Source organism: Papio anubis, chromosome 6 (genome assembly GCF_008728515.1).
Source record: "Papio anubis isolate 15944 chromosome 6, Panubis1.0, whole genome shotgun sequence".
NCBI classification, from domain to species: Eukaryota; Metazoa; Chordata; class Mammalia; order Primates; family Cercopithecidae; genus Papio; species Papio anubis.
The window spans coordinates 802,676-815,950 of NC_044981.1; the positions used below are offsets into that span (position 1 = coordinate 802,676).

At 42.9% G+C, this 13,275-nt stretch overlaps 1 long non-coding RNA gene across 2 annotated transcripts in view; it reads right to left on the minus strand.

The window, feature by feature from the left end:
* The window catches only part of LOC116275230, a 53,101-nt gene that overhangs the window by 1,107 nt on the left and 38,719 nt on the right, over positions 1-13,275 (minus strand). Inside the window, exons 3-4 of one of the 2 annotated variants that reach the window (XR_004184158.1) lie at positions 2,617-2,709; positions 264-1,866 (exon numbers count right to left, since the gene is read on the minus strand). The exons of the other annotated variant lie outside the window; for it this stretch is intronic. This is a non-coding gene — a long non-coding RNA (uncharacterized LOC116275230). Of the gene's footprint in view, positions 1-263; positions 1,867-2,616; positions 2,710-13,275 lie in introns of those variants that run through there. 2 annotated transcript variants of the gene reach the window in all.

A 13,275-nucleotide genomic window follows, 5' to 3' on the forward strand; every position in this document is an offset into this window, starting at 1 on the left:
AATCAATAGTTGCAGCAGTGCTATATATTTGCATGTCTGTTTCTGACAGCGGATGGTTGTTCCAGGGTTAATCTAGCAAATACGGCAGCTACTTAGCAGCAAAGCATTACGGTAACTACTGAGCACTTTCCATGTAGTTAATCTAAACTGAGGTGCGGTGTGAGTGTAAAACATGCTAGATTTTGAATGTAAAATATGTCAATATTTTTAAATGCATTGCCTGCCAAAATGATAATATTTTAGATATATTAGGTTAAATAAAATGTATTGTTTAACTTCTATTTTTTCCTTTTGAAAAATGTGGCTGCTGGAAATTTTAAAATTACACATATAATGGGCATTTTTGCTTTTGTTCTATTTCTATTAAGTAACGCTAATCTAGAGTCTCTACGTAAATAAAATAAATAGACCTTTCTGGTTTTTCAGCTGGCTTAAAAATCAGAGTACTTCTTTTAACCCAGTTGACTCTCTAGTTCAGCACAACCATCACTTGCTACATCGTACCTGGTGATAAAAGCAGTTAATCTATCTCTCGAATATGCTCTTTTACAAAGAGGCAGTGACTTTCTTTGGAAAAGTTTGGCTTAATAAACTTTAATTGATGATAATATTAATAAACAAAAGAAGGATCAGTTCACAATTACAGTTCATAAATAATAAGTAGTAGAAGACTCTGAGAGTGTATTTATACATAAATTCATCTGTACCATAATATATACTGGATGTAACTTAATACTACACTGCAATAATATAAAACTACATGATTATATATCTGTCTTGTCTTGGTGCTTGCCTTCTTAGCTACTGGTAAATTGGCAGAGGTTTAAAATATAAAATTAGCTTCTTAACAGCTAGGCATAATTAATTTTGAAATTCTTTTATCAAGTCATTAAAACATGAACACACAATGACTCACAAAAATAATTCGATCTTGTTTGTTTATATGCTGGTAGGTATCCCTTTTATTCATCAGTTTTCCAGCTTGGCCTCCACCAGCTGGTGTTCCTTGAACCAAAGAGAAGCTGGTACTTTAATGCCAATGACTCCCTCTGACGGGATTATCCAAGTGTTCCTCTGCCCATCCGGATCCCTGGAGGGCCAACTTAGTGTGTTCGCCTGGCCTTGTCCTTCACATAGCATGCTGTTTTCGTTCTAACGCTAATTGTTTGTTTTCATGCTTCTACAGAACGACAAGTAATCTTGCCGGTGACTTTTGTTTGAGTTTTGCCATCATCACGTATCTCTACCCCCACACAACGATCTTCCTTAACTTCTTCATTAAAGACAAACGTGCAAGGGGTGTTGTGTCCTCCCAGATAGCACGAAATCCAACCAGAAGAAGAAGAGGGGAAAGGTAGACCAGGTTCGTAAACATGATTAGTTAAATAATCAGTATCAAGTGTAAAACATCCAGTGGTGATCTCTAAAAGAGTGGTTTAATGAAATGACATGCTTTAATGATGAAAACAACCATAAATGCTCTATTAAACAGTAGCTATTTTCATTACAGACTAGAAACATGATGGCAATGAATTCGGTTTATTTACACACTTAGATTTTTTTTGGTTCATTAGAAAAGTCATGTTTGAAGTAGCAGGAATATCGTACATGTGGTTTATATGCCAAAGTGGTTGCCTGAGAGGATGCAGTGTTTGTAAGGTCAGCACGATTTAGTTGACCACGTTGTATTTCGCTCTGTTTCCACTGAAAAGAGGCAGCCACAGTTACATGACTCCTGTAGATACGGAATCAATGATGACGGTGTTCTAAGAAGGCCATTGGCCTGGTGTCAAGCCCTCTGGAAGTGTTCCACTGGCCTGTAGCCCCAGCAGTTTCACTGAAATCCTGCAGCTCAAAGAAAGCCATCTGGATTCATTTTGGGAAGGAAAAAGCAACAACTTTTACTGAGTGATCTCGGTAAGGGTTTGTCCTCCTCTGGCCCCCGTCAGGTCGGACATGTAAGGCTTGGAGCTCTGGGCTTTAACTCTCTCACCTGGCTGGGGATTCCCCCTTTCTCTCCTTCCCCTATTTGCCTCGTCCAGCTTGCAGGACCCTTTGTACCTCCCCGGGGAGGAGCTGCCCATGGAGCTGGACTGGGCAGGAAGAGAAAGTACCTGCACCTTTGCAGGGCCCACAGCACAGGCTCTGCCACTCCCTGACCTAGTGTCAGAGTCCCTGGGCCAGGGGCCCCCTGGGCCGTGCCAGCAATGCCTGGACTTCCCAGGGAACTTCTTTCACAGGCTGGCACGAGTGCTCCAGACACAACTGGACGTTCCATCTGAGAGTATCCGGGTTCATTTAGGGAGGGAGAGGCTTAGGAGACACGCTATGATATTCAGCTCTGACACATTTCTTTGTCCCTTTTCAAACTCTTTGCCGCACGTATTTGGAGTCCCAGCCAGCACATTACGTACCCACTTTCTTCCCCAAGCCATCCCTCTCCTGTGCCTCCACTTTCAGACACGACACCATCACTTTTCATTTTCACCCCAGGATTAGCTCTGACCCCTTCCTTCCTTGTTTTACCTCCCCATCTTCACATCTAATCAGTTGCTGCAGCTTGCGGATTTTCTTATTTTATTTTATTTTTTTCTGTTTTCTCAGGCCACCACTCACCTGGAACCAGGCCCTCCTTGTGCCAGTCTTGGAATTTTGTTGCTACGTAGCTACCATATTGGGCAAATTAGCACCAGATCAACCATCTGCTCTCTAAAATAGACACACACATTGTATCACTGTTACCGTTATTAATCCATTTTCCTAAAATTCACTGTGGGAAAGACAAGCAGAGTGAATTGAAGGACATTGATAGGATTACATCTATTTTAAATATATCCTTTAATTAGTACTTCAGACCGTGGCCTCCTCTCATCTCCCTACCTTTCTGTAGGTGTTTCCTTTGTCAGACTGGCCTCCCTGCACGCCATCGACTACATCACACCACGATGCGTGAGCACTGATTTCCCACTGGATAGACTCCAGCCCGACATCCACGATTCTCCAGTGCAGGGGTTCAGTCCTGGCTCTTCCATCTCCCCTGGTGAAGGCAGCACCCCAAACACTCATTCCGCAGTTCCTCCTACACCATGTCCCCTGCTGAAATGCCTGCTCCCTGATTTCTCCCCACAGCTCCCTCGTGAGCTGCTGAAGTCTGGCGTTCCCGTGACGCTTCTTGGCTGATGTCAGCTGTCCATGATCTCTTCTTACTCTCACCTCACGGCTCGCAGCGATTAAACCCCTCCTTGGCTAATAGTTAGCTACCTCTTACATTTCTGTCTTGAGAAATCTCAGTACTTCATACACATATTGTTCATTTACTTTTCACTTATGTGCATGTTTCTTCCTGACAAGGTTACACATTCTAGAAGAATTCCTTGAGGCTCACAGATTCAGGGCTTTTTGTTTCAAACAGTCAAGGCTCTCCCCCTCTGAGTGTTTACTTGGCGTCCCTCTCATGCTCTTGCTTGTGATACTTAATTTGTTTTGTTTCTTGTTTGGACAACAATGATAGTTTGTTTAATAAATAGATTATTTGTGTATTATTCCAGTAAAGTAGTAAAATTTCTTCTAGTGTTTTGTTTTCTGTGTAAAAGGTTTTAATTTAAATTTATTTTTCATTAGCTATTTGTTTTGACTCCATGCTTCCAAAACAGAGTGCATCCCATTCCTGGTAAGGGTGTGATGTTCCTGAGCATCTTGAAGCAATTCTGTTTGTAATCCTGGGAGTAGTAACTGGGAAAGGTGGATTGTTCTATGGACACAGAGAGGAGGAGGAGAAGATGGAAAAGGAGGGACCCTAGGAGGACCGGCACCTAGGGTGGAGAAGAAGGGCCAGTTTTGAACAGCAAGGCAGCCCTCGGGGACAGACAGGCCACATGTGGGTTTGACTGTTTAATGAGAAGTGTGTGCCTCCCCTCCATCTGCACATCAGGAATCTTCAGTAGAGCTCACACTGGTTCCTGACGGTCTCATAAGAATGGGCCGTCTGGGGGAACTCAAAGGGATGTTGACTTTCGCATCTGGGTCAACAAAGTGCAGAGGCGAGGGAGGCTCGTCCTGGCCCCCCGGGCTCATCTAAGTAAGGCCTCTCAGTGTCGACAGCCACCAGAGAGCTCTCTCGTCTTCAGATGAGTGACGCAAAATCAACTCACATTTATAGGGCTCCTCACAACTTACAGAGGAACGTCATCCTAACGGAAACTCTGTGTGGCAAGTGGGGAGGACTTTATTAATTCCACATTACAGACTTAAACACGGAGCTTCAGAAAAGTTGTGTCATATGCCAGTGAGCAAAGAATTCAAAGCCATGGTCTGCTCTTTTAAAACAAACAAACAACAAACAAACAAACAAAAAACTAGGACCTTCTAGTAGCGTCCACTCTTTCGCCTTCTCTCCGTGCTAGCTGGGGTGTGCCTGCAGACTCGTTTCTCTGGAATTCATAGCATTACTCTGTTTGTTGTCAGTTTGCTTTCAGAAGAACAATCACCCTGCTTTTCTCTTGTATGTGAACTTTTAACTTAATGCTTAAAATGTTTGGTAATCTTGTCAACCTCTAGGTTTTAGGATACGTGTCATCAAAATCTGAATGGCACGTCCAGAATTATCCACACATGATAGTTCACATTCTCCCTCTCGTTAAGTCCTGTTCTATAGTCTCTCATTACTTTGTCATTTTCATCATTATTTTTATCTTTCTCCTCAAATACACGTTTTATAAACAATTGTGATTTATTATTATTATTTGCTTTTTGAATTCAGTTCCGCTGTACTGGTTTATGGCTTGTTACTTTTCTTCTGTGACTTGCCTTGACGTTATTTGTCCAGCGCTCTCATGCTCACAAGTCCTTCTTGATCACGAGTCTATGATTCCCAGCATCTGTTTCTAGCTCCACCTTGAAATGCATTATTCGATGAAGGTTTTTTTTTTAAATTTTTTCTTCACATGATTTAATTCTTTGGCTAATCACTGTGATTAATTTTTGGTTGAAGATTTCCAGTTGTCTTTTTAAATGGAAGTTATTATTTCTCTCTTAATTTTTCCTCTAGTATGTGAGAGAGGCTTAGGAAATGGATTCTTAGTTATTTTATACTCTCTCATTCAGTGAAATTAATGTGCTTTGAAATTAATGCCATTAAGAATCAATTATTATTTGTAGTAGGGAAAATGTGTAAGAACCCAAATGCCCGACTACTAAGGGAGCTGTTAAATGAATTACTCAAGTCCTTTGAATCAGAGCATGATTTATAAATATAAAAAATTGGAAAGAGTTTAAAAGATAATTGTAAAATTAAATGCAATATAGTCATAAAATCATGTTTTTGAAGAATAGGTTTAATAAACGTGCACGTTGAGTGAAAAGATTTCAGGACACAAAAATTTACATGCAATTTGATTCCAAGTTCCTTCTATTCTTAATAAATGTGATTAACTTTGTATGAAACAAACTACTTCTCCTTTTAGATGTACACTTATTTTGCCTAAAATGAGAATTGCAGTTTCATTGTATTCTTCTGCTTTTAGTTTTTAGTATAACAACATAAATGGTACCTATTTTATTGCATTTATTCCAACACAGAGAAGTATATGGAGAAGAGATGCTGTCGGTGCTGTCCTGGAGTACATGCTCTAAGCACACAGACAGCAGGTTAGGCATGGAGGGAGAGGAGGGTAATGTGTGTGATTGATTCACTCATGCTAAAAGGGCCCTGGCTCCCCTGGACTCATCTCCCAGTTAACATTTCACTGATGAGCAGGTGTGCGATCCCAGTAGAAAGAGGGAAGGCATTTAGTTAAAATGAGGTGTTCTAATAAGAACTTAATTCCATGGACCCTTTGATTATGAAGTGTTTCAGAGAAGGGTGTGGAAGGCTTAAGTAGAGATTCGAAAGACTTCTTGCACTTAGATAGTTTCTACCAAAGAGAATTTTGAACAATGAAGCCAATGAAACAGAAACAGATGGCTAAAATTTTCTTTGAAATGTAGACAGATTGAGGAGGAAGAAATTTGGCAAAAATACATTTGGGATATGGCCAAACTGAAAACATTTGAGAAATGGTATGAAACACTGGAAAAGCATGAAGGTGCCCGAAACACTTGCACTAAGTGTAATGTGATGGGGACACACGAAGAAATGGAGCTTGCACAGACAAGGCCACGTGTTCTGGTCAACCATGGCCACCACAGCTTCATTCTGAGGGAGGACAGACACTGACAGTTTGTGGCTCCACCTCAGCGACTGGAACCACCTGCGTGAAACACCCTATGAGACTGTAACTACCTATAAGACTGATGCTACCTGTGTGTCTGAAACACTCTGTGAGACTGTAACTACCTGTGTGACTGAACTCTGTGAGACAGCAACTACCTGTGTGGATGAGACACCCTGTGAAACTGTAACTACCCATGCAGCTGAAATACCCTGTGAGGCTGTAACTACCTGTGTAGTGGAAACATCCTGTGAGACTGTAGCTACCCATATTACTGAAGTGCCCTGTGAGACTGTAGCTACTTGTGTGGCTGAAATGCCCTGTGAGACTGTAGCTACCTGTGTGGCTGAAATGCCCAGTGAGACTGTAGCTACCTGTGTGGCTGAAATGCCCTGTGAGACTGTAACTGCCTGTATGGCTGAAATGCCATGTGAGAATGTAGCTACATGTGTGGCTGAAATGTGCAGTGAGACTGTAGCTACCCGTGTGACTGAAATGCCCAGTGAGACTGTAGCTACCTGTGTGGCTGAAATGCCCTGTGAGACTGTAGCTACCTGTGTGGCTGAAATGCCCTGTGAGAATGTAGCTACCTGTGTGGCTGAAATGCCCTGTGAGACTGTAGCTACCTGTGTGGTGGAAACATCCTGTGAGACTGTAGCTACCTGTGTGGCTGAAATGTCCTGTGAGACTGTAGCTACCTGTGTGGTGGAAACATCCTGTGAGACTGTAGCTACCTGTGTGGCTGAAATCCCCTGTGAGACTATAGCTACCTGTGTGGCTGAAATGCCCTGTGAGACTGTAGCTACCTGTGTGGTGGAAACATCCTGTGAGACTGTAGCTACCTGTGTGGCTGAAATGCCCTGTGAGACTGTAGCTCTACCTGTGTGGCTGAAATGCCCTGTGATACTGTAGCTACCTGTGTGGTGGAAACATCCTGTGAGACTGTAGCTACCCGTGTGGCTGAAATGCCCTGTGAGACTTTAGCTACCTGTGTGACTGAAATGCCCTGTGTGACTGTAGCTACCCGTGTGGCTGAAATGCCCTGTGAGATTGTAACTACCTGTGTGACTGAAATGCCCTGTGTGACTGTAACTCCCTGTGTGGCTGAAACACCCTGTGTGACTGTAACTATCTCTGTGGCTGAAGCGTGCTGTGCAAATGAAATGTCCTGTGTGACTGAAATGGCCTCTGAAATTGTAATTTCCTGTGTGACTAAAACTATCTGTGCAATTGAAATGGCCTGTATGGTTGTAACTCCCTGTGCCACCATAACTTGCTAGGTCTCCTTTTGCTTGTCTCTAACTTGAAGGCCTTGGAGTAAATGATCTGACATTCTTTAATGGAGGAGTCACCCCACTACCATGTCTCTTTCCCTCTCTGTGTGAGTGTGAAGCATTTAATCTGCTTTTAGTGGAGACCATTCCTGAAAGAAATATTTGCATGAGAGTTACAAAATCTTTGGTCTCAGACTTGAGTATCCCCCCTTTTTTTTCAGGATCTCACTTTGTCACCCAGGCTGGAGTGGAGTGACATGATCATGGCTCACAGCAGCCTCAACTTCCCAGGTTCAAGCGATTCTCCTTCCTCAGCCCCCTAAGCATCTTGGACTACAGGCATGTGCCACCATGCCTGGCTAATTTTTTTGCATTTTTTTGTAGAGACAGGATTTTATCATGTTGCCCAGGTTGGCCTCAAACTCCTGGGCTCAAGTAATCTGCCTCAGCCTCCCAAAGTGCTGGGATGTTACCCACTTTTCAATGGACCTTTCTTTGGTAACATTTAAGTGAAAAAGTATTAATGCATATTTATGCTAATAATCAGATAAAAAGAAAACAACACCCACAGCTGAAGGGCATGGAAATATAAATTTCTGCTTAGGTTTCCAAGGGGCTGATCCTTGTGAGGAGATTGGAAAGTCTGAGTTGGGGCATTTGATTCCAGGAGGAGAAGGAAAACCCAGGAGAGCTTATTAAATGCGCCATTTCAAACAAAGTAATGACAAAATGACCTTCAGGCAAAGAAGAAAACACTGAAACACAATGAAAGGAGAAGAGCCCTATGGTTCACAAATTATTTTTTAATTTTTAAATTGAGGATATTTCTCCAAAGTATATCAGACTTTGGAATATTGGCTGGGGGCGGTTGGAGGAGACAAAACTACAAACAAGAAAGAGAAGTTTCAGGGTCAGCCGGCGTGAATTCTGCTCTCCAAACCTGACTAACTCGTGGAAAAGGGACAGAAGCACACGGGCACACGGAGGCGGTCAAAATGGGAAGGAGAAAGGGTCAGAGAAGCCAAGTTGTGGAAGCTGGGAGGTCAGTGGAGATGCCACAGGCTTCGTGGTCCTGAGACAAGTACACCTGGTACGGCAATGGCTACCCGAGAGGTGGGGAAAGCCAGCAGCACTAGAGTGTCCTGGAGGAAGGATGAAGGGAGGGTGGCTGATGTAAGGAGGTTTGCGGAAGCAATCTGAGAGCAGGTAAATCCCTCGGTACCGCAGCCACCTCCACACGCCTGCCTCCCTGCTAGTGGGGCTGAACTCCGGAGGCTTTTTCTCTCAGCAGAGTCCCTGGAACACGGCTCTAGGCATAGTTGTATTATACTCAAAGCAAGGGGCCTCACTGAGTGTATGGTTTAAAATATTCCTGTAATTTAGTGAGGAGCATGTGTCAAAACTCATTTCAAACTTTCTCTAAGGAAAGAAACCTGAGACAAGCCTACGGAAGTACTAACCCGTGCTAGGAACATTTTAATGAAAAAGGCTAAGTGAGATCTGTCTCTCTCAGCCTGACTATATGGTAAAGAACGTCTTGTTAGAAATCATTAATCCTGCTGACAGACTGAGGGGTGAGAAGCCAGTGTCCTGGAAGAGATCTCAACTGCATTAAACTTTATCAGCTAACTGCTTAAACATTTGATCAGGAATTAACATTTCTTCTAAGAGGGAGGTTGCAAATTATACCACATGAAAAGTTCTGTCCTAGACCAGGTTTGATTTTTTCGTGGGAAACCTGGCCAGCTAACCAGTTCAAGAGGTACTGAGGCAGCAGGCAGGGCTTGACTCTGGAGCCAGGGCTCAGACAGGGGACCGAATGAGGACTTGCTAAACCAGGGATGGAGTGGAAGCTGCTTCCCGTAAGACAGGCCCAACAGCGTGCCAAGTCAGTTTACCATCGCCATGGCAATACCCAGGAGTTACTGTCCCTTTCCATGCAATGACCCAATGACTCAAAAGTTACTACCCCTTCCCTAGGACTTTCTGCATAAACCGCCCCTTAACTCACATGTTATTAAAAGTGGGTATAAATGTGATTGCCAGACTGCCCCGAGCTGCTCCTCTGTGCCTATGGGGTAGCCCTGCCCTGCAGAAGCAGTCACAGAGCATGACGCACACTGCTGCCTCAGTAAAGCTCTTTTCTTGTACCTCTGGCTTGCCTTTGAATTCCTTCCTGGACAAAGCCAAGGACCCTTGCAGGCTGAGCCCCACGACAGGGCTCACCTGCTCTGCATCAGTACAACCAGAAAATTGCCATTGGAGTTTTCCTGAAAGCAGATACGATATTGGATTGAAGAAACCACAACAAGATGCTAAAGACATTTTTGCAGAATCAAAGCATGATCTCGATCAATAAAAACAAGGTAGGAGAAATGAGAAAAAATAAAGTCATGAAGAGGGCTCTGGGAAGATGGCAGAGGGGGAAGCACCAGGAATCCATCTCCCCACCTAGACAACTGTTGCCCTGGCGGGATCTGTCTGATGTAGCTGTTTTGGAACCCTGGAGTCTACTCAAAGGCTTTCAACTTCCAGAGGAAGACTTGGATGTTCAGCTCTCAGCTTGGCAGCCACCCCCACCTTACCCTTCAATCGCAGAGCTGCCAGCCACGCATGAATCCCAGTCAAAATGTGGGACATGTAATTTTTAAAACATTTTTCTCTCTTTCTTTTCATCTCTTCATCATTTGCTCTACTTTTGGCACATGTTGCACTACAAGATTTTATTTTTTAAGCTTTCTATTACTTTTTAAGAGAATTCTTTCCTGCAGCTCATCCTTCTGTTCCCACACGCCCACTCCCAGGACGCTGGAGCCGTGAGACTCAGCCTGCTGCTCTCTGATCACTATAGCTCTGCAGGACTCATGGCTAGGTCAGCCTCTACAGAGGAAAGAGCTGACTACTTGGTCTTTTCTGAGTATTCAAAGCCTCTCTCTGTTCTTATCCTTGTCCTTATTATTTCAAAGAATTTATTTATTTATTTATTTATTTATTTTTTGAGACAGAGTCTCGCTCAGTCGCCCAGGCTGGAGTGCAGTGGCGCATGGTCTCTGCTCACTGCAAGCTCCACCTCCCAGGTTCACACCATTCTCCTGCCTCAGCCTCCCAAGTAGCTGGGACTACAGGTGCCCGCCCCCACGCCTGGCTAATTTTTTTTTTTTTTTTTGTATTTTTAGTAGAGACGAGGTTTCACCGTGTTAGCCAGTATGGTCTCGATCTCCTGCCTCGGCCTCTCAACGTGCTGGGATTACAGGCGTGAGCCCCCGCACCCAGCTGAATTTAATTTTTATTCCTTTTATTGATGCTATGATACATCATCCAATAAAAAGCCCAAAGGAACAAATATGCAAAGAGTGTGCATCCAGTGCACAACTTCCCCAGCCACACTGTTCCTCTGTCCACAAGGCACAGAGTCTTTCCGGAATATTCCATCTATACGTAAACAACGTGGCTGTATCCTGATAGCTTTGCGTTTTCATCTTCACTGCTGCCTACAGGGATCAGGGAGACCTCGCCCACATGAGGCATCTCATGTCTGTGTAGCCACTCAGATTACGAACATGTTTTGTGTTTCCCTTTGGTTTCAGTCATTTGCCATCATCTTTGTGAACCTCACCAATAAAACAATCAAACAGAAGGTGCTTTTGACTTCTGCCATGTCTGGTTGTTCAGCTGCAGGGTGGCCATTGATACAGAGCCCTGCACACTCCACAACCTCAGATATTAGAACTACTCCCATCGGTCTTGCGTGCCCTTCATTCTTGCTGGTCAGCAGTCATTTCCGGGTCCCCGTTAACCATCCTTCTGGAAACTTCTTTGACTGTACTGTTGGTTATCCTGTTGCCTGAGTCCCATGTATTTATTTTTGTTCATTTATTGACCTTATTTGGTGGAACCTGTTTCCATTACCTGAAGAAAGTGTCTGAAAACATGCTTTTCTTCTACCTTCCTCCTCAATAGATAGTTTGGCTGGGAATAGAATTTTAGATTAAAAAACAGTTTTCCTTTGGAACTTTGAAAGTATTGTTTCTTTGCAATCTACCTCCCAATGTTGTTGCTGGGAAAAAAAGAAAGCTAAATTCTAATTCCCGTCCCTTTCTTGCGACCTGTGGATGCTGTCGCTGCTGTTGTTTTCTTTTCTTTCAGAAAGCTTGTAGGATCTTACTTCATCCTCATCATTTTGAAATGTCAGTGATTTGGGTTGATATGAAACTATACTCATTGATTGTTTTGGGCATAGTTTGGGCTTCAATCTAGAAACTCATGTACTTCAGTTCTAGGGAATTATTAAAAATTCTTATTAAAATTCTTACACTGATGTTTTCTCTTCTCTATTTCCTCAATTTCTTTTTGGAAATCAGGACATTTATTAAGAATGTGAAGTAAGGATGGATGTGAGTGAAAAGTATCCAATAAAACCCCACTACAAGCATATAGCTTTTGGACATTTTTCCATGTATAGGTAAATATTTATTTTCCAGAATGAGATTATAAAAAAGATTCTTTTTGTGATTGTCTTTCTTAGCTTGTGAGTATATGCTCAACTTTACTGGGGAATATTTTAATGCTAATACAAACATGCCATTATCATTAGAAAATGTTCATTATATTCTGATATATTATCATACAGTGAAAACTTCTAAAGGTGACTTCATTCAATAACAATTTTTTCCCAGTTAGAAACTTCATGGACAAAACAAGTCAGATAAGTCGTAAATGAGGGACACGTATAAAAATAATTCATAAACAATCACACAATGCTCAAGGGGTAAACATATCCCAAACTAAGTGCTGAACAGTTCAATGTAGGGATGGTGATATACAGAAAGGTCATATTTTCACTTCTAATTGGCCTTATATGGAAGTAGGTGTTTGAAATTGAAAAACGCAATAATACATATGGCACAGGTTCTGGAAAAGAAGAAGCAAACAGAAACATTTGACTTCTATTTAGGAAAGCTTGTTCCAGAAATTATGTCCTCCAAAGTAGTAAGAAATTATGTGTTCATGAGTCCAAACTGGGCTACTTCTGTAGGTGCTAAGTAAATGCTTGTTAAAAGAAATTCTTAAAAAAGAAATGTAGATGAGTTTGCTGGGGCTGCTGCCACAAATACCATTGTCTGAGTGGCTTAAACAATAGGAATTTCTTTTCTCACCATTCTGGAAGATAGATGTCTGAGATCCAGGTGTGGGCAGGTTGGTTTCTCCGGAGGTCTCTCTCCTTGGCTTGTGAATGGCGTCTTCTCCCTGTGTCCTTGCCTGGTCTTCCCTCTGTGCTTGTCTGTGTCCTCATCTCCTCTTCTGATGAGGACACTAGGCGTACTGGATCAGGGTCCACCCTAATGATCTCATTTTAACTTAATTACCTCTCGAAAGGCATTCACATTCTGAAGCACAGGACGTTAGGACTTCAACATAGGAATTTTGAGGGATGCAGTTCACCTCATGACACAATGAATGAATTATGAAACCGTGAGAAAAGTCAGAGGGGGAAGAAAACTCCTAGAAAGCTATTAACAAACTGAGCATTTCTCATACAAATGATTTTGCATTCCATGGTTTGATGAGATGGGGAGATATGTTCAGAAGGGGTGGCTTGTCCCACCTGGGGTTTCCTGAACCAAGCAAACCTAAGGGGGACTCTTGGCGACATTTGCCAAGCCCTGTGTCTGTGTGTGGAAGACCTGCCTGACTACACAGACCACAGAACCGTGCCTCATGACCCCTCTCGGCTGATAATGTGTTCAGGCCAGGCAAAATCAATAGACTTACATGTCTTGCCCCCGCAAGCT